Consider the following 21,858-nt stretch of genomic DNA (forward strand, 5'->3'; position numbering starts at 1 on the left):
GCGTTGAAGGCATATGATAGATTAGAGTGGAGTTTCATTGAAATGATAGAAAATAAGCTTGGGTTTGAAGGTATTTACGGATGAGCGGAAGCGTGAAATAACAATTATTCCGTAAAAACCATATACCGCACATATAGAAATACGTATAAAAGGGAAAAACTGAGGAATCAAAACCATACCTCGTGAATCGAAGCTTTATAAAATTGGAGTGCTAGCAGTTGCTCCTCAGTGTGTGTAGCACTCTACCGGTATCCACCAAGAATCATCTGCTTCTATTAACCTTTTTATAAAACTAAGCTTTTATAAAAATGGAGTTTTTTGGGAGAGAGAGAGAGAAGAAGAAGATGGAGGCTAGGGTTTTTACAAAACCAAAATTGTGTGTGTTATATTTTTGAGCCATCCATCTCATTCTATTTATAGGACTCTCCTAGGGTTTTATAATATATCTTTATATATATTAACCCCCCACATTTTATCTTCATAAAATGCTTTAATAATAATTAAAACTATTTTAATCATTATTTCTTTTCTTAACTATTTAGAAAATAATTATCTCTCTCATTATTTCATCAAAGAAAATATTCTTTTATGGTGTGACCCTGTAGGTTCAATATTATGCCGGTAGTAGAAATAAATAATAATAAACTTTTATTAATTATTTATATGAATATTAAAATTCACTAAATATAATTAACTGATTAATTATATTTATTCTACATCATGAGTGATGTTTCTCAACATATCGCGACTATCCGGATAATATGAATTCACTGCTTAGAATATCAAGAACCTGTCAGTGACTAGTTACCGTACAATGAATTCCTTCTACCCTTATAATATCCCGATTAAATACAAGGCATGGATCTTGTGTCAAGCCTATCAAATTTAATCATATGATTTCTTATTCATAATGCAAAGTTCATATTCATGCAAATTAGAAACTCCTTTCTAATTTCATACACTCTGGCCAGAGATTCCAGAACTCGCATACTAAGAATAACATAGGATATTCTCTTCCTATACTGGAAGGGGTAGATCCTCTATTGACGTTAACTATCTCTATACACAAATCCCTATTCCCAGAATAGACCTAATGGATGTCCTTGAGACTAAGGACTAAACTAAAGCACAGTTCATTATATATAAGATACCTTTAACGATCTCAAGTCTAAGAACACTTGTACAACTATCATTCAGTGAATAACTATTGACACGTGAGTAATCTCCATTAGTTGTTCAACTTATCAAGTCATGTTCAGTGAACTTATTCCCTAATAAGCACCTACATACCAGCTATAGTGTCACCACACAAATGGCTATGAGAACAGACATCCTCCTGAAGGGAGCAAGCATAGTATGTACCAATCTTTGCGGATCCACTAACATCTGATTAGTTATCCTATGATCAGGAACTGTTTAAGTCCAGAGTTGTCATCTTCTAGATCCCATTATTATAATCTCATTATAATTCTAGAAGCTTTACTCTAAACTATGGAACATCTTATTTAATACACTTTAAATAGATAAAGCCCATAAAAATATAACAAGTCTTTTATTAATTCAAAATGAAATCAAATAGGAATACAAGAAAGTTCTTCCTAACTCATCATACATGATTGGATTTAGGACAAACAGTTTCAATCTCCCACTTGAACTAAAGCCAATCACCCTGGTATCTAATACCCATCTTTTCTTTATGACGATCAAAGTGAATCTGAGACAATGACTTTGTGAGTGGGTCTGCTACGTTGTTATGTGTGTCAACTCTCTCAATCTTGACATCTCCTCTTTCAATGATTTCCCTAATCAAATGAAAGCGTCGCAAAACATGTTTGGAATTTTTATGAGACCTAGGTTCCTTGGCTTGTGTTATTGCTGCGTTGTTATCACAATACAACACAATAGGATCCTCAATCCTAGGAACAACTCCCAACTCAGAAACAAATTTCCTCATCCAAACGGCTTCTTTTGCAGCCTCACTTGCAGCTATATATTCTGCTTCCGCTGTGGAGTCAGCCGTTGTAGACTGTTTGGAACTCTTCCAACTAATCGCACCACCGTTCAGAGTAAACACGTACCCTGACATGGATTTGCTATCATCACTTTCTGATTGAAAACTAGAGTCAGTATAACCCTTTATTTTCAACTCAGATCCGCCACCAAAAATAAGAAAAATATCCTTAGTCCTTCGCAAGTACTTAAGGATGTTCTTCACTGCTTTCCAGTGGTCTTTACCTGGATTGGACTGATATCTGCTCGTCACACTGATTCAATAAGCAACATCAGGCCTAGTACATAACATCGCGTACATGATAGATCCTATTGCTGAAGCATAAGGAATCTTACTCATACACTCTCTTTCCTCAGGTGTCTTAGGAGACATCTTTTTGGAAAGGGACACTCCATGGCTCATCGGTATGAGACCTCTTTTGGAGTTTTCCATGCTAAACCTTTTAAGCACTTTCTGGATGTATGTACCCTGGGTAAGACCTATCATTCTTCTAGATCTATCTCTATAGATCTTCATACCGAGAATGTAGGATGCTTCTCCCAAGTCCTTCATAGTGAAGTTCTTCGATAGCCACACTTTGACTGATTGCAGCATCGGTATATCATTTCCTATAAGAAGTATGTCATCCACATACAATACAAGAAATGTTACCGCACTCTCACTAACCTTCTTATAGACACATGGTTCATCTATATTTTTGATAAAACCAAACTCTTTAATTGTCTCATCAAAACGGATGTTCCATCTACGAGAAGCTTGCTTTAAACCATATATGGTTCGCAGCTGCTTACACACTAGGTGTTCATTTCCCTTAGAAAGAAAACCCTCTGGCTGTGTCATATACACTTCCTCATAAAGTTTCCCATTGAGGAAGGCCGTTTTCACGTCCATTTGCCAGATCTCATAGTCGTAGTAAGCAGCAATCGCAAACAAAATCCGAATTGATTATAACAGGGCTACAGGCAAAAAAGTTTCATCAAAGGCAATCCCTTGTCTTTGTTTGAATCCTTTTGCCACGAGCCTGGCCTTATAGGTCTCTACCTAGCCATCTGCTCCAATCTTTCTTTTGTATACCCATTTACACTCAATAGGCTTCACACCCTCAGGTGCTTCAACCAAAGTCCATACTTGGTTGGTATACATAGATTCCATTTCGGATTTCATGGCACTTTGCCATTTCTCTGAGTCAACACTACTCATAGCCTCATTATAGGTCATAGGGTCGTCATCATCAACGATTGACAACTCATTGTCATTCTCAATGACAAGGCCATAATACCTCTCAGGTTGGCGAGACACTGTCCCTGACCTACGAATGGGCTGTTCCACGGAAGGTTGTTCAGTCTGAACAGGTGTTTCCACTTGATTCGTAGTAGTTTGTGCTTCTTGAACTTCATCAAGTTCAATTTTGCTCCCATTGTTTCCTTCAAGGATAAACTGCTTTTCCAAGAAGGTAGCATGTCTGGAGACAAACACCTTATGATCGGTGTAAAAGTAATACCCTAAAGTCTCTTTAGGATATCCCATAAAACTACATTTTACGGATCGAGATTTCAGCTTATCTGGGTCAACTTTCTTGACATAAGCTGGACATCCCCAAATCTTAACATGTTTAAGACTCGGTTTCCTTTCTTTCCATATCTCATATGGAGTTTTAGGGACAGATTTAGAAGGCACCTTATTTAGTAAATATGCTGAGGTTTCCAATGCATAACCCCATAGGAATACTGGAAGATTCGCATAGCTCATCATGGACCGAACCATGTCTAACAAAGTTCGATTTCTCCTTTCAGATACCCCATTCAACTGTGGATTATATGGAGGAGTCCACTGGGAGACTATACCATTTTCTTTGAGATAATCTAGAAACTCTCCATTCAAGTATTCACCACCTCGATCTGATCGAAGAGTTATAATACTATGTTTGGTTTGTTTCTCCAATTCATGCTTATATTCTTTGAACTTTTCAAAGGCTTTAGACTTGTGTTTCATCAAATACACATATCCGAATCTAGATCGATCATCTATGAAAGTAATGAAGTATGAAAATCCACCCATGGCTTGCGTAGACATTGGTCCACATACATCTGTGTGTACCAATCCTAGCAAATCTGCAGCCCTCTCTCCATGTCCACTAAATGGAGATTTGGTCATTTTACCCAATAGACAAGACTCGCATGTAGGATATGATTCAAAATCAAAAGGGTCAAGTAACCCTTCCTTATGCAATGTCTGCAGTCTATTTTCACTAATATGACCAAGTTTGCAGTGCCACAAAAAAGTGATATTTTCATCATCCCTTTTTCTTTTATTAGTATGTTCAATTTGTAGTAAATCATGCTCTACCTCACATACATACAAACCATTATTTAAAATACCACTTCCATAAAGAACGTTATCTCTAAGAATTGAACATTTGTTATTGTGAATAACAAACGAAAATCCATCCAATTCTAACATGGGAATAGAAATAATATTCCTCACAATCGAAGGAACAAAATAACAATTATTTAAAACAATAGTCTTGCCCATAGGCATATGTAAATGAAACCAAAATTGTGTGTGTTATATTTTTGAGCCATCCATCTCATTCTATTTATAGGACTCTCCTAGGGTTTTATAATATATCTTTATATATATTAACCCCCCACATTTTATCTTTATAAAATGCTTTAATAATAATTAAAACTATTTTAATCATTATTTCTTTTCTTAACTATTTAGAAAATAATTCTCTCTATCATTATTTCATCAAAGAAAATATTCTTTTATGGTGTGACCCTGTAGGTTCAATATTATGCCGGTAGTAGAAATAAATAATAATAAACTTTAATTAATTATTTATATGAATATTAAAATTCACTAAATATAATTAACTGATTAATTATATTTATTCTACATCATGAGTGATGCTTCTCAACATATCGCGACTATCCGGATAATATGAATTCACTGCTTAGAATATCAAGAACCTGTCAGTGACTAGTTACCGTACAATGAATTCCTTCTACCCTTATAATATCCCGATTAAATATAAGGCATGGATCTTGTGTCAAGCTTATCAAATTTAATCATATGATTTCTTATTCATAATGCAAAGTTCATATTCATGCAAATTAGAAACTCCTTTCTAATTTCATACACTCTGGCCAGAGATTCCAGAACTCGCATACTAAGAATAACATAGGATATTCTCTTCCTATACTGGAAGGGGTAGATCCTCTATTGACGTTAACTATCTCTATACACAAATCCCTATGCCCAGAATAGACCTAATGGATGTCCTTGAGACTAAGGACTAAACTAAAGCACAGTTCATTATATATAAGATACCTTTAACGATCTCAAGTCTAAGAACACTTGTACAACTATCACTCAGTGAATAACTATTGACACGTGAGTAATCTCCATTAGTTGTTCAACTTATCAAGTCATGTTCAGTGAACTTATTCCCTAATAAGCACCTACATACCAGCTATAGTGTCACCACACAAATGCCTATGAGAACAGACATCCTCCTGAAGGGAGCAAGCATAGTATGTACCAATCTTTGCGGATCCACTAACATCCGATTAGTTATCCTATGATCAGGAACTGTTTAAGTCCAGAGTTGTCATCTTCTAGATCCCATTATTATAATCTCATTATAATTCTAGAAGCTTTAATCTAAACTATGGAACATCTTATTTAATACACTCTAAATAGATAAAGCCCATAAAAATATAACAAGTCTTTTATTAATTCAAAATGAAATCAAATAGGAATACAAGAAAGTTCTTCCTAACTTATCATACATGATTGGATTTAGGACAAACACTTTCAGGTTTCCACAAAAATGGACATAAAGGGTTATATGATGTGTAAAAACTGTGACTTATAGTTTTTTAAGAGACATAAAAGTTTTTAGAAGTGTGCAGCCTCAAAGGGGAATGAGGCAGGGGGTCCTATTTCCCCGTAATTATACATAATTCTTGCTGAAGGTCTAGCGGGAATTATTCGTACATACGAAAAGAGTTGACTACTTAGTGGCTATAAAATAACAAGAAGTGCTTATATTATATAGCATCTATTTTTTGCAGATGACTGCTATTTCACGGAGAGAAGCAAGTGGTATGAAGTTTATTTTATGTCAATATGAGCTTTTGTCAGGACAATTGATAAACTATAAAAAATCTCATATTACTTTCATCTCAAATACTTGTGTGGAGGACAGAGGTCTCATTTGTGACTGCCTGGGAGTACAAAAAGGTGAGAATCCGGGGCGCTATCTGAGTATGCCTATGGTAGTGGGGAAGAAGAAAAATGAGGTTTTTAGCTTTGTAAGTGATCGTATCCAAAATAAATTGCAGGGATGGTATAATAAAGAGTTGTCTACGTCTTGAAAGTTGACACTACTGAAAACATCTGCACAAACCATTCCAAATTTCGGATGAGTTTGTTTTTTATCCCTAATTCGCTATGTGAAGAAATGGATGAGAAAAATGAATGCTTTTCTTCGGGGTAATGGGGCACAAGGTAAAGGTGTTAAATGGTTTCAATGGAAATGAGTGTGTTTCCCTAAAGCATTGGTGGGTTGGGTCTTAAAGAACTGCACAAATTTAACCTAGAAATATTAGCAAAATAAGGTTGGAGACTCCCTGTAGAGGCTAATCCTTTGGTTTATGCAGTATTGAGGGCAAGATACCATTCTGGTAAATGTTTTTTATATGCTAATATGGGAAAAAAATCTGAGCTATGTGTGGTGTGGATTGATAAATGCATTGGAAGCTGTTAAAGAAAGAGCAAAACGTCAGATTGGGAATGGGGAGGACATATTTCTATGATCTGTTCCATGGTTACCATATTTAAATAATGGTTTCCTTGCAACAATTAAGCATAGTAATTTACAGAATACCAGGGTTTATAATTTATTGGTTCCGGGGAAGAGGAAATGGGATGGTGAGGTTTTAGAGGACATATTTAGGATCAGGGATGTTAATAAGATTCAATATATCCCACTTCCATTGAATGATAGAAAGGATTCGTGGTTTTGGATACTAGATGAGAAAGGGGAGTTTGTAGTTCAAAGCTTTTATAGATGCCTGCAAGGTGAACATCAATGTGAGAATAATAGTATTTGGAAATGAATATTGGAATTTAATCTACCAAGTAAAGTCATTCATTTCCTGTGGCGTGTGTGTAGAGGTTGTTTACCAACTAACCGTGCATTTTGTCTGAGGCATGTGAGTGTCGATGTCGGGTGCCCGTGGTGTCTTGAAAGTTTAAAAATGATGTTCATGTTTTGTTCCTCTGTGCTTTTACAAAGACGGTATGCATGATTGAGTGAATTTATTTAGTGTTCTTTGAACAAAACAACATTTGGGGTTATGAATAATGTGTTTACAATATGCACAAAGGAGCAGTGTGTGCGGATTGTTATGCTATGCTGGAGTATCTGGAACAGAAGGAATAAGTGGGTTTGGGACCGTATAAATGTCTCAATTTTTGTAGTTAAAGTAGCAGCTATGCAATTGATTACTGATTGGAAGGAGGCACAGGTGAAAAAGGAAGCTCGAACGGGTACAACAGGTGTGGGTGATCATATTTGGACTAAACCAGCAGAGGGATGGATAAAGATAAATATTGACACAGCCGTGTTCTAGGATGACAGCATCGGGATTGGAGTAGTTACACAGAATGCATAGGGAGGATTTGTAGCAGCTAGTTGTAAGCGTATCGATGGAGCATGGGAACCCAGAGAAGCAGAGGTTATGAGGTTAAAGGAGGCATTTTCATGGGCTATGAAAAAAAGGTATGCAAAATGTGTGTTTGAAATTGATCGTCATGCACTTACTATGCCCTACAATGGATGACCTGGGAAATCTTTCTTTGGTACTATAGTAGATGATTGTTGCTATTTGTTAAAGCACTTCAATTCTGTGCTAGTTAAGTTTGTTTACCAATCTGTGAATAAGGTGGTTGTTAAGTGGCATTTATGTCCACATAGAATGCTCTATAAAGGCTTGAATTGGTGTTTTGTACTCGAGTTATTTGTGTATTTGATGTGTTTTTGTAGTGTTTTGCATTTCAGGCATAAGGGATGGAGGAGATTTAACATTGCTTTGGTGCTAAAATGGTGTTAGGAAGGTGTCTTGAATAAATGCCCGTTGAATACCATCAAAAATCAGCAAAGAAAATAGAAATCAGAAGTTTTTCCAAAAGGTCAGTGCGCCCGCGCTGTGTTAGCGCGTGCCCGCGCCGGTTGTCAGAGTTACAGCGCGCCCGCGCAAAGAGAGCGCGCGGCCGCGCCGGGTCGATTTCCAGGAATCCTGTTTTGATTAGAAGATCGATTTAATGGGCTATTGGACGATTTGGGCTGCTATATAATAACATCTTAAAGACGTTTTTCAAAAGGAAGACTAAGGAGAAGACGGCGAGAAGACCTAGGAGCACAAATACAACCAAGGCGGAGAGGATCTAGTTTATTCTTGTGATTCTTTATTTTAAGTTGTAATCTTGGATACTAGTTTTCTTGTTGTTGAACCTATTACTCTGGATTGCGTACTTTGATTATTATTCAGTTTTATAAAGACTTAGTTTATTATACCATGCTTTCATCGGAACCCACGGTGATGATGAGTTCAGTTATGGGCTAATCGTTATCGTGGGGTTCTAGCGGATTTACTTATGGATTTCAATAGTTAATTTGTTCGAGACCTTAGTGTGTGGTGATTGTATGATATCCTAGTATTGGTTGTGCTTATTCTCTTATGAATGTCGCGAACTTAGAAGATAGCGTGTTAATCTCTATTGAAGCGAAAGTGAATATTGGGGTTTAGAACTTGCCATGCTAGCATAGGTTCATCTATTTTTTATGCATGATTCGTAGGTAATTTTAACCATCTTACTTACCGTATGTAATCATGATAGATAACTTGCACACTAAACTGTTATGTTGTCAAATTCTATAGACATATAGGGTCTCAATTTAATTGGTGTCTATTCGGCTTTTATCTCTTTTATGGATGTCTGGTAGTAGGGTATTCATACAACGAAAGTTGGCATTTACTAGTTCCGTGTTATCTGATTAGTGTCATCACCATTGCATGTTAAGGTTAAGAAAAAGAGGGGTATTGAATGATGTAGTAATGAAGTTAGAATCCCATGTTTGTCTTATATAGTAAAATCAAAACATTTATTCTCTTAGTTAATTGCATGTTAGTTAATATCATAGTTATAAACAATCTCAACTTATTATCATCTTAGCATTAAACAATAACCATACCATTGTTGCATAACTACATTGATTGAAATTAACTTAAACCAACTTCTGTGGGAATGAACTAGAATTAATTCTATATTACTTGCGAACACGAATACTTGCGTGAATATTAGCGCGTGTTTTCATCCTAATAAGTTTTTGGCGCCGATGCCGGGGACTCAGTGTTAATTTTTAGTTTATTTGCTTGACATCAGTGGTCGTTAAAGTTCACTGACTCGGATATTTTACTTACTTGTTTGCTTGTTACTTTTTTAGGTACTCTAGAGAGCGTGTATGCAAAAGCGTTCTCGATCTTGCAAGAGAACACTGGATAAAGCAGAGGAAGAAGTTTTAGTAGAGGGAGAAGTTCTTGTAGAAGAGGAGAAAATTGAAGAAGAAGCTCTTGTTGCAATGGGTGAACCAGAAGCAAATACAAAGGCTTTGATGGACTACTTTCAGCCGAAAATCAATGATATTCAGTCTAGCATTGTCAGACCAGCCATCGCGGCTAACACTTTTGAAATCAAGGCTAGCACGATTCAGATGGTGCAGAACTTGGTTCAGTTTGGGGGTTCTCTGATGGAAGATCCCAATATGCATATTAGAGATTTCATCGAGATCTGTTACACCTTCAAATTCAACAATGCGTCTGACGATGCTATAAAGCTAAGGCTTTTTCCATTTTCTCTGAGGGATAAATCTAAGTGTTGGTTGTATTCTCTACCACAGGCTCTATCACCAAGTGGGAAGTTCTTGCTCACAAGTTTCTCACTAAATTTTTTCCTATGGCGAAGACAGCTGCAATCAGGAATGCTCTTACTCAATTTGCGCCACAATCGGTAGAATCTTTGTGTGAAGCTTGGGATTGTTATAAGGAGATGCTTAAAAAGTGTCCTCATCATGGGATGCCTGACTGGATGATCATTAACTGCTTTTATAATGGTTTGGGTGTGACTTCTAGACCCATGCTTGATGCAACATCAGGTGGAGCCTTATGGGCTAAGAGCTATGATGAAGCTTATAATTTGATTGAACTGATGGCTGCTAATGAATACCAGAACCCTTCTCAGAGACAAACTCAAGGCAAAGTAGCAGGAATTCTGGAGGTTGATGAAGCTACTGCTGCAGCTACTGCTATAGCTGATCAGCTTAAGGCTTTGATGATGAAGGTGGATTTTTTGGCTAATTATGGAGTTAATCAGATTACTAGTGTCTGTGAGCTTTGTGTTGGTGCCCATGAGACGGAATAGTGTGCTATTTCTAGTAAATTAGCTTATTTCGTGAGCAACTTTTAGAGGTCGTAGCAACCAGTTCTGGCCACCTGTCATCCCAACAATCGTAATCATCCTAACTTCAGCTGGAGCAACACTCAGAATGCGGTTCAGCAGCCTTATCAGCAGTATGCAGCAAAGTAATGCAATCCTCCTGGTTTTCAGCAACCGCGGCGTCTAGCATATTTTTTCACAGTAGCAGGATCACTATAACTGACTCCGTTGAGTTCGCCACCGTAGAACTCAACAGTGACACCTACTTGTTCGACACTATACTTCGATTCTGCCATTTGAAAAGGGACAATACGTACCAAGAGAACAACTCCAACTGTAACAATCTAATGACAAATCTGAATTGGAGGAGTTGAGGCTCATGTGCAAGAGTCAAGTGGTTTCTATTAAGACCTTGGAAAAACAAATTGGGCAGATTGCCAATGCCTTGCTGAATCGACAACCTGGTACACTTCCTAGTGACACAGAAGTGCCAGGCAAGAAGGAGGCAAAAGAACAGGTTAAGGTAATTACATTGAGGTCTGGGAAGGTTGCAAACCAAGAAAAACTCAAGTTCCAGAATCTGAAGATGTGGCTGAAGAAGAAGTGCAGAAGGAAACAAAAGTGGAACCAAGGAAGAAAACTGTGGAACACTCTCCTATTGAGGGTAATACAGGGGAGAAACAGGTCTATCCTCCACACCTTTTCCTAAGAGGCTGCAGAAGCAAAAATTGGATAAGCAGTTTGCAAAGTTTCTGGAGGTGTTCAAGAAACTTCATATCAACATACCTTTTGCTAAAGCTCTTGAACATATGCCTAGTTATGCAAAGTTTATAAAAGGTATTCTCTCTCGAAAGGTGAAGCTCGGTGATTTAGCGACCGTAGCTCTCACGGAGGAATGTAGTGTTCTGCTGCAACAGAAGTTGCCTCCGAAGCTTAAAGATCCTGGAAGCTTCATTGTTCCTTGCACCATTGGAAATGTGTCATTCGAAAAATGCTTATGTGACCTGGGAGATAACATCAATTTGATGCCTTTTTCTATCTTCAAGAAGTTAGACTTACCTGATCCAAAGCCTACTTATATGTCCTTGCAGTTGGACGATCGTTTGATTACATATCCACGAGGCATTGTGGAGGATGTCTTGGTCAAAGTGGTCAAACTCATCTTTCCTGCTGATTTTGTAATTCTTGATTTCGAGGAGGATAAGAAGATTCCCATAATCTTGGGAAGACTATTCTTGGCTACGGGTCAAACCTTGATTGATGTGCAGAAGGGTGAGCTCACTATGCGAGTACTGGATCAGGATATGACTTTTAACGTATTCAATGCCATGAAATTCCCTACTGATAATGAGGACTATTTAAAAGTGGAATAGGTCGATTATGTGGTTACTTCAGAATTTGATCAAATGCTAAGGTCTAATGCCTTAGAGAAGGCCTTGTTGGGAAATTCAGATAATAAAGATGATTAAGGTGATGAGCAGTTGCAATATTTGAATGCTTCTCCTTGGAAGCGAAGGCTGGATATGCCGTTTGAATCTATTAAATTGGAAGAGCTGAAAAATTCTCCAAAGCGCCTCAAGCCATCTATTGAGGAAGCTCCTACACTCGAGCTTAAACCTTTACCTGAACACTTAAGGTATGCTTTTTTAGGTGATGCATCTACTTTGCCTGTTATTATTGCATCTGACCTTTCAGGTAGTGATGAGGAAAAGCTATTGAGAATTCTGAGAGAGTTCAAATTGGCAATTGGATGGACTATGGCAAATATCAAGGGAATCAACCCTGCTTATTGCATGCATAAAATTCTGCTAGAGGAAGGAAGCAAGCCAACTGTTGAGCAGCAGAGAAGGCTAAATCTGATAATGAAAGAGGTTGTGAAGAAGGAAATTCTCAAGTGACTAGATGCAGGGATCATCTATCCTATTTCTGACAGTTCTTGGGTGAGTATAGTTTAGTGTGTGCCGAAGAAATGAGGCATCACTGTGGTCTCTAATGAGAAGAATAAGCTCATTCCTACTCGAACAGTCACGGGGTCAAGAGTTTGCATGGATTATAGGAAACTGTATAAAGCCACAAGGAAGGATCACTTCCCTCTTCCTTTTATTGATCAGATGCTGGACAAGTTGACGGGGCATGAGTACTATTTTCTTCTGGATGGCTATTAGGGTTATAATCAGATTTACATTGCTCTAGAGGATAAGGAAAAGACTACCTTCACTTGTCCATTTAGTATTTTTGCCTTCAAAAGAGTTTCTTTTGGGTTGTGTGGTGCACCTGCCATATTTCAGAGATGTATGATGGTCATTTTCTCTGACATGATTTGTCAGAATGTGGAGGTGTTCATGGACGATTTCTCTGTGTTCGGTGATTCTTTTGACGAGTGCTTGCATAATCTTGACGACGTTCTTAAAAGGTGTTTGAGACCAACCTGGTTCTTAATTGGGAGAAATGTCACCTTATGGTGCAACAGGGCATCATTCTTGGGTACAATGTCTCTATCAAAGGTCTTGAGGTGGATAAAACCAAGGTGGGGGTCATTGAAAACCTTCCTCCACCAATTTCTGTTAAGGGAGTCTGCAGCTTTCTTGTCCATGCAGGTTTCTATAGGCGGTTCATCAAGGACTTCTCTAAAATCTCTAAACCCTTGTGCACTCTTCTAGAGAAAGATGTCCCCTTCAAGTTTGATGACGAGTTCTAGCTGCTTTTGAGAGCTTAAAAAAGAGTTCGATCATGACACCTGTCATAACTGCACCTAATTGGGATGAACCTTTTGAAATGATGTGCGATGCAAGTGACTATGCATTTGGAGCAGTTTTGGGGAAGAAGAAGAACAATATATTTCATGTGGTCTACTATGCCAGTAAGACCCTCAATGGTGCTCAACTGAACTATAATACTACTGAGAAAGAGCTATTGGTTATTTTTTATGGTTTTGAGAAGTTTCGATCTTATATGCTTGGGACAAAGGTGACAGTTTTCACTGATCACACTGTTATTCGCTATCTCGTCTCGAAGAAGGACTCGAAGCCTAGATTGATTCGATGGGTTCTTTTACTTCAGGAGTTTGAATTGGAGATCAGTGATAAGAAAGCTATTGGGAATCAAGTCGCTGATCATCTCTCTCGGTTAGATGATCCGAGTACGACTTCAAAAGATAAGACATTGATTAATGAGTATTTTCCCGATGAGCAATTGTTTGGGGTACAAGATGAAGAACCGTGATTTGCAGATATTGTGAACTACCTTGTGAGCAATATTATGCCTCTAGACTTGTCTTCTGCTCAAAGGAAGAAGTTTCTTCATGAGGTGAAGTGGTACATATGGGATGAGCCATTTTTGTTTAGGCATGGAGCTGACCAAATCATCAGGAGATGTATTCCGTACAGCGAGATGGAGGGTATCTTGCAATATTGTCGTTCGACTGTTTATGGAGGCCACTATGGTGGAGAGAAGACAACATCTCGTATCCTTCAAGTGGGATTCTTCTGGCCTATATTGTTTAAGGATGCGCATCAGTTTGTTTTGAAATATGATCGCTGCCAGTGTGTGGGTAATATATCCAAAAGGGATTAGATGCCTCTTAATGTGCTTCTCGAGGTTGAGGTCTTCAATGTTTGGGGAATTGACATCATGGGGCCATTTGTCTCATCTTACAATAATCAGTATATCTTGTTGGCAGTTGATTATGTCTCGAAATGGGTTAAAGTCAAGGCTATACCGACAAATGATGCAACGGTAGTGCTTAATTATCTTCATAAGCAGATATTCATAAGATTTGGGACTCCAAAAATCATAATTAGTGACGAGGGATCGTACTTCTACAATCAAAAGTTCACTGCAATGATGCAAAGGTATAATGTGAATCATCGCATTGCAACAGCCTACCATCCTCAGATTAATGGTCAAGCTGAGGTGTCTAAGAGAGAGATCAAGCGTATTTTACAGAAATTTGTATGTTCATCAAGGAAGCATTGGTCTTTAAGCTTGATGAAGCTGTTTGGGCATATCGAACAGTATACAAGACTCCACTAGGCATGTCACCGTTTTAATTGGTTTATGGTAAAGGATGTCATTTGCCGGTAGAGCTAGAGCACAAAGCGTATTGGGCTTTGAAGAAATTAAACCTTGATATGGATGCAGAAGGTAAGAAAAGGATGCTTCAATTGAATGAACTCAATGAGTTTCGACTTCAAGCGTATGAGAATAACAAAATGTATAAGGAGAAATCAAGAGGTGGCACGATATGGGTCTAGTACTCAAATTATTGGTGCGGGGGCAACAAGTTCTTTTGTTCAACTCTCATCTCCGTCTTTTTCCTGGAAAGTTGAAGTCAAGATGGTCAGGGCCGTTTGTCATAAAAACTGTGTTTTCACCTGGAGCGGTGGAGATTTTTGAGAATGATCCAGGCCAAGCATTCAAGGAGAATGGACAGCGGTTGAAGCATTACTATGGAGGTACGGCAAATCGGAAGGTGGTTAGTGTCGTTTTATTGTCCACTTGATCTCGGAAATTCTACGTCAAGCTAGAAATGTTAACCAAGTACTTCTTGGAAGGCAACCTAAGTTTGTTGTATATTAGTAGATAGAGGAAGAAGAAAACAAGAAGAAAACTCCAAAAATCAAAAAAAAAAATCAGTGTCAACTATAGAAGCATGGAGCGCCCGCAATGAAGAGCGGGGCTGCCGTGCTAAAGGTACATAGACCGTGTGCACTCGCGCTGATATGCGGGGCGGCCGCGCTGGATTTCCAGAACCACGGTGCGCCCGCGCTGCGAGGTGGGGCGGCCGCGCTGGCTCCCTGAACCTGAAAAAAAAAACCAAAAAAATGAAAATTCAAAATAAAATCACAATAAAATCACATCACATCCAAATTTTCCTATCTCACCTTCCATATTTCCCTCTCCAAATCAGTTTCAATCACCCCATTACTCCTATTATTCCCTTAATCAAATTCCACTTCTTTTCCAAAACTAATTTCAAATTCCCTATATATACACATACTTATACACAATCTTCTCCATCACTTCTCAATTCTCAAACCTAAATCTCTCTTATACACTTCTCTTTTCTCAAACTTATTCGAATTTAATGCCACCCAAGAGACAAAGAACCCAAGTTAGCAGCAGCACCACCGACTCTTCAAGTATTGGGGGTGTGTGGCCTAGGTTTTCTACTTCGGAGGCGGAAGCAGAGTATATGAGATTGCTGTCGAAACCGATAGCCAAGGAGAGAGGATTTCTACCATCAGAGAGGGATGGTAAGTTGCTTGAAATGATTCTGGAGATGAGTTGGGTCACATTTTGTGAGACACCCGTTGTTGTTCCCGTGAGTGTGGTTCACGAGTTTTACACGAATGCGAAGGCAGATAAGAATGGTTTTACTGTGGTGAGGGGGTTCATGGTGGATTACAGTGTTGAGACTATTCGTCGGGTGATAAATCAGCCCGAGAGACAGCCGGGTCAGGATGATTGGGTTACGAAGACCGGCGAGGATTTTAACTTGGACTAGATTGTTGCTATGTTGTGTATTCCTGAGACTCACTGGAAGTTCAAGAGGGGCACGAACGAGTATGCCACTTTCCCTGCCTCGTGCATGAACAGGTATGCATGTGCATGGAACTCTTTTATTTGTGCTAACATTATCCCTTCATCACATGTGCATGATATTACAGTGGACCGGGCGAAGCTGTTATGGGGTATTCTGCAGGGTGATTATGTGGACTTGGGGTTTGTAATTTATCAGGATATTTTGAGGTTTCTGCGAGGGAGCACAACGGGTTTTATACCTTATACGTCGATTGTGAAGCTGTATGTGGCAGTTCGAGTTCATTGGCCCACACATAAGCAGTTGCATATCACTAGTGCCTAGATTGACAGTTCGACGATAGCAGTGATACAGGAGTGGGGAGGAGGTAAGCCTGATGAGAAGGGGCTCGGTTACTCCTATGACCACTTTTCGGGTGGTCGTCCAGCTGATCAGACATATGCTGGTGGTATGACTCAGGTGAGGAGAGCAGGTTGGAAGTATCAGTTGGGTGAGGATGGTCCTTCACAATAGCAACAATAACAGGATGTTGAGGATAGTGTTGGTGTGGGTTCAGCGTAGTATAGGCGCTTGATGAGGAGGATGGATGTGATACATGACATCTATAGTAGGTTTGCACATGATCTCACCCAAGCGTTGGGGACTGTATTCAGAGCCACAGGAGTTGACATCCAGTGGCCAGTATTTGGTGAGGACTCTGTGTACCCGCCTCCTAACACTCCTGATACTCCACCCGTTGAGGGTGATGATCCTGATTCCGAGTAGGTATGCCTGATTCTTTACTATTACCTTCACTAAGGACAGTGAATATTTTAAGTTTGGGGGTGGTAATTAAGGAATATATGTTATGTGTGAGTCTCATTTAGTTGCATATTCGTGATACTTTATTTTTATATAGTTGCATATTTGTCATGTCATGTAGTTTTTTTATTTTATTTTGCATATTAGTATGTTGTATATAGTTGCATGTGCATTATAACATGATCCCTTACGTTTGCTTTTCCGATTGACTTGTGATATTGATGCGAGTGTAGTGATGTCATGTATAGTGATGTTAAGTCATATCGAGTTGATTTACATGCTAGAAGCAAGAAAAATTTCACTAAATCTTATAGGTTACTTGCGTGCTAGATCATGGTCATGGTTTGTTTGTCGAGGTTTAATAACTTGTTTATATTTAGAATTTAGGATATTCTCTTAATGACAACATAACATGGATATTTAAAAATTGGAGAAAAGTATTGGATTTTATTGCTAGTTGTTGTGGCCAGGTGTCAAATGGCTAGTAGCCGGCTCATATTTATATGAGTAGTCTAGGGTTGAGCAAGATGGAGTGAAACGCACACGTTCAGAAATTGAAAAAAGATATGTGTTATGTATAATTGATCACGAGTGGGCTCTTTAATACTCGAGTTATTAAGTTCTTAGGGGACTTTGTGCCTAGTGATCTAAGGCTTTCATAGTCTGGGATCCACTAACCTAACGCTCACTACATGGGTATTATTGCATAAGTCTTTTGTGGACCTCACTCATTGCACGGTCAAATAAGCATATTTATGTTATTATGTGTTATGAATAAAAGCATGAATCTGTGTATAACTCCTATATAAGAATTAAAGTGTTGTGAGTCATTTTGAGTTTAGCATTTATTCTATTTATAATCTTGTGATTGCCTTGATGAGTAGTGAGTGATGATTATTGATCTAGTTGCGATAGTATATCTGTTAAGCAATTGCACACGCGCACGTTTCTGGTTTGTAAGTTAATTTGTAGGATTTGATTGATCTTTGTGCGAATAACTGCATTTGTTGAGATGTTGCTCGTTGGTTGGTTTAGTTAATCTGAGGGGATCGTTGCCTTCATATAGCTTGCATTCATGCATTTTTATTTCTTGTTCTTTGAGTCTGTTTATGCTTGAGGACCAGCATCGGTTCAAGTTTGGGGCTGTGTTAAGTGGCATTTATGTCCACTTAGAATGTTCTGTAAAGGCTTGAATTGGTGTTTTGTACTCGAGTTGTTTGTGTATTTGATGTATTTTTGTAGTGTTTTGCATTACAGGCATTGATAAGGGATCGATGAGATTTAGCATTGCTTTGGTGCTAAAATGGTGTTAGGAAGGTGTCTTGAATAAATGCTCGTTGAATGCCATAAAAAATCAGCAAAGAAAATAAAAATCAGAAGTTTTTCCAGAAGGTCAGCGCGCCCACGCTGTGTTAGCGTACGGCCAGCCGGTTGTCAGAGTTATAGCGCGCCCGCGCTAGGAGAGTGTGCGGCCGCGCCGGGTTGATTTCCAGGAATCCTGTTTTGATTAGAAGACCGATTTGATGGGCGCTTGGACGATTTAGGCTGCTATATATAACATCTTAAAGACGTTTTTCAAAAAGGAGACTAGGGAGAAGACCTAGGAGCACAAATACAATGAAGGTGAAAAGGATCTAGTTTATTCTTGTGATTATTTGTTTTAAGTTGTAATATTGGATGTTAGTTTTCTTGTTGTTGAACCTATTACTCTGGATTACGTACTTTGATTATTATTTAGTTTTATAAAGACTTAGTTTATTATACTATGCTTTCATCGGAACCCACGGTGATGATGAGTTCGGTTATGGGTTAATCGTTATCGTGGGGTTCTAGAGAATTTACTTATGGATTTCAATAGTTAATTTGTTCGACACTTTGTGGTGGTGATTGTATGATATCCTAGTATTGGTTGTGCTTATTCGTCTTATGAGCGTCGCGGACTTATAAGATAGCGTGTTAATCTCTATTGAAGCGAAAGTGAATATAGGGGTTTAGAACTTGCCATGCTAGCATAGGTTCATGTATTTGTTATGCATGATTCGTAATTTTAACCATCTTACTTGCCCTACGTAATCATGATAGATAACTTGCACATTAAACCGTTATGTTGTCAAATTCTATAGACATATAGGGTCTCAATATAATTGGTGTTTATTCACCTTATATCTCTTTTGTGGATGTCTGGTAGTAGGGTATTCGTACAACGAAAGTTGGCGTTTACTAGTTCCGTGTTATCTGATTAGTGTCATCACCATTGTATACTAAGGTTAAGAATAAAAAGGGCTATTGAATGAAATAGTAATGAAGTTAGAATCTTATGTTTGTCTCATATAGTAAAATCAAAACATTTATTCTCTTAGTTAATTGCATGTTAATTAATATCTTAGTTATAAACAATCTCAACTTGTTATCATCATAACATTGAATAATAACCATACAATTGTTGCATAATTACATTGATTGAAATTAACCTAAACCAGTCTATGTGGGAATAAACTAGAATTAATTCTATATTACTTGTGAATTCGTATACTTGCGTGAATATTAGCGCGTATTTTCGTCCTAACATTGGCTCATATGTTAACAAAAGCATCATATTCTATGTCAGATTTAGGAGAGTTATTGAATACTCCTCCTAGTTTTCATTCTCATGTACTCAATTTGGATAATATTGATTGAATGCAAATTCAATTATATTCAAAAGAAATTTACCTCTCAATCAACAAACTAAATATGTGAAAACGTAGTTAAGAAGTTCTAAGAGATTTTTTTAAAAGGTTTTCCAACTGCATAGAATACTGGACATGCAATAATTTAAGGAACTTGATATGATTATAGCCTATAATGAAATGACGATCAACACGGATATGATTAGTTCGTTCCTGAAATACTTGATTCTCATTGAGCAACAGTATTATCACAAAATAACTGAACTGGAAAAGGCACTATGACTAGGGTTAAAAATGGGGCGGAGATCTCAAATCCCATACTTGCCCAGCATGAAAAATATTTGCCCCATCCTCGCCCTGTTCCCCGTGGGAATTTATTTTTACTCCACATCGCCACCTGATAAGGGGCATTTTATACCACTTAGAGTGTCTCATAACGGCTTGAATTGGTGTCTTGAACTCGAGTATTTGGTGTTTTTAACGCGTTTTCGAGTTTTTTTGCATTTCAGGGTATAAATTGTTTAGATAGGAGAATTTTATTAAAATATGCTAAGGGAAGTACTTGGGATCAGTTGCGGGGAGTTGTGCGAAGAATTCAGCAAAATCAGAAGCAAACCTGAGAATTTTCCAGAAGGCATGCAGGCGTCCGCCTGGAAAGAGCAGGAAACCGCCTGGTGAGCAGGCGCCCGCGTGGAGATTGGAGACGGCCGTCTGGGGTCAGAATTCCAGATTCTGGAATTTCTAATTCGTGTTTTATTGGGCTTCTGTGACTGCTGTTTCTTGTGGACTCTTATATAAGTAATCTTGGGAGACGTTTTGAAGAAGAAGTAACAAGGAGAGAAGATCAAGAAGACCGTTTTAGCACGCAACAACGAAGAAGAGGAAGCATATGTTTATCTTGTGATTCTTTTAATTCGTTGTAACAGTGGATGCCATTTTTCTTTACTCTTTGAACCTTAATACTCTTGTGACGTACTCTGTTTTATTAAGTATTTTTATTAGTTTATATTGTTGTGTTAATATCATGTTTTCGTATGAACCCATGGTGACGATGAGTTCTATCATGGGCTAATCATGATCATGGGGTTATAGTGGATTTATTATGGATTTATTTAGTTAATTGTTAAATACCTTGGTATGTGGTGATTGTATGATATCTAGCATAGGTTGTGCTTATACGTTTTATGTGCGTCGCGAACATATAAGATAGTTTGTTAATCTTGTTATTCCCAGTGGACTAACAATGAGATTTACAGAAGGGGGGTTGAATGTAAATCTCAAAATTTTTTCAAGTTTTGAGTAGTTTCTAAGGCTAAGTGTTTTAGTGAGCAGATGTGTGTGAATGGCTTGAAGCTAAAACAGACAGATATATATTCAAACACAAATATAGAGAACACAAAGAACTTAAAAACTTTTCTGGTGGATTTGTTGTTCCACCAGAGATGTGTTATTTCAGAAAATATGTGATTCAAAGAATTAAATCACAGCTGCTTCCTAGTACAAACTAGATGATTTTCTCTCTGGATTTTTCTAAACAGCTCTGGAAAATTCACACCTAATTACTAGCTGCTACTTGGTTTATATATCATCAAGTTTACAAGTGAAGACAAAACTGTAAAATACAATTAAAAAGGCTCTTCACATGTTTCTTCTTCATTTCTCTATCCAATGCAATTTAGGCTTAGCTGTTAATCTTTGAATACTTCCTTCTTTGCACCAGAATGGAAATGCTACATTTTCTTGATTCCTCCTAGAGGCTTCCACATTCCAGTTTGTCTCTGTCAACCTATGTGCCTCTGTCAGCTTATGAATTGTCACTATCAACTGCTAATGAACTAAGCATCCGTTGAAGCTTTCATCCGTTGATGCCTTATCCGTTGAGGCTTTATCCGTTGAAGATTTATCCGTTGATGCATTATCAGTTGAAGTCTTTATCCGTTGAAGCACTTATCCGTTGATGGATATTATCCGTTGAAGCATTAGAGATATCCGTTGAAGCTTTGTTTCTTATCCGTTGAAGGTCTTCAATATCAGTTGATACTTCTTCACTTATACAAAATTACAAGGCATGAAATATTTACAATTAGCCCTCCTATTTGCATATCCACTAGTAGTCAACATGACTGATACTTTCCTACAACATCTAAGAATTACAATTTGAATCCAGATAATGAAATGTGCTGCAATACTAAACTTATTGCTAAGTAAAGTTACTCCTTCAACGGATAGCCAAGATGGTCTTATCCGTTGAGGCTACAAACACTAGATTTCTACTTAAGTGTTTTGTTTAACTTATCATCAAACTAATACACATATTCCTAACAATCTCC

At 37.9% G+C, this 21,858-nt stretch overlaps 1 non-coding gene across 1 annotated transcript; it reads right to left on the bottom strand.

Moving 5' to 3' along the window:
- Positions 1 to 10,051: 10,051 nt before the first annotated feature.
- Positions 10,052 to 10,158, bottom strand: LOC141663437 (small nucleolar RNA R71). Its single transcript, XR_012551509.1, has one exon. It is a non-coding gene; the product is annotated as a small nucleolar RNA R71 (small nucleolar RNA).
- Between the last annotated feature and the right edge of the window lie 11,700 nt (positions 10,159 to 21,858).

This window comes from Apium graveolens, chromosome 5, assembly GCF_009905375.1.
Source record: "Apium graveolens cultivar Ventura chromosome 5, ASM990537v1, whole genome shotgun sequence".
NCBI lineage: Eukaryota > Viridiplantae > Streptophyta > Magnoliopsida > Apiales > Apiaceae > Apium > Apium graveolens.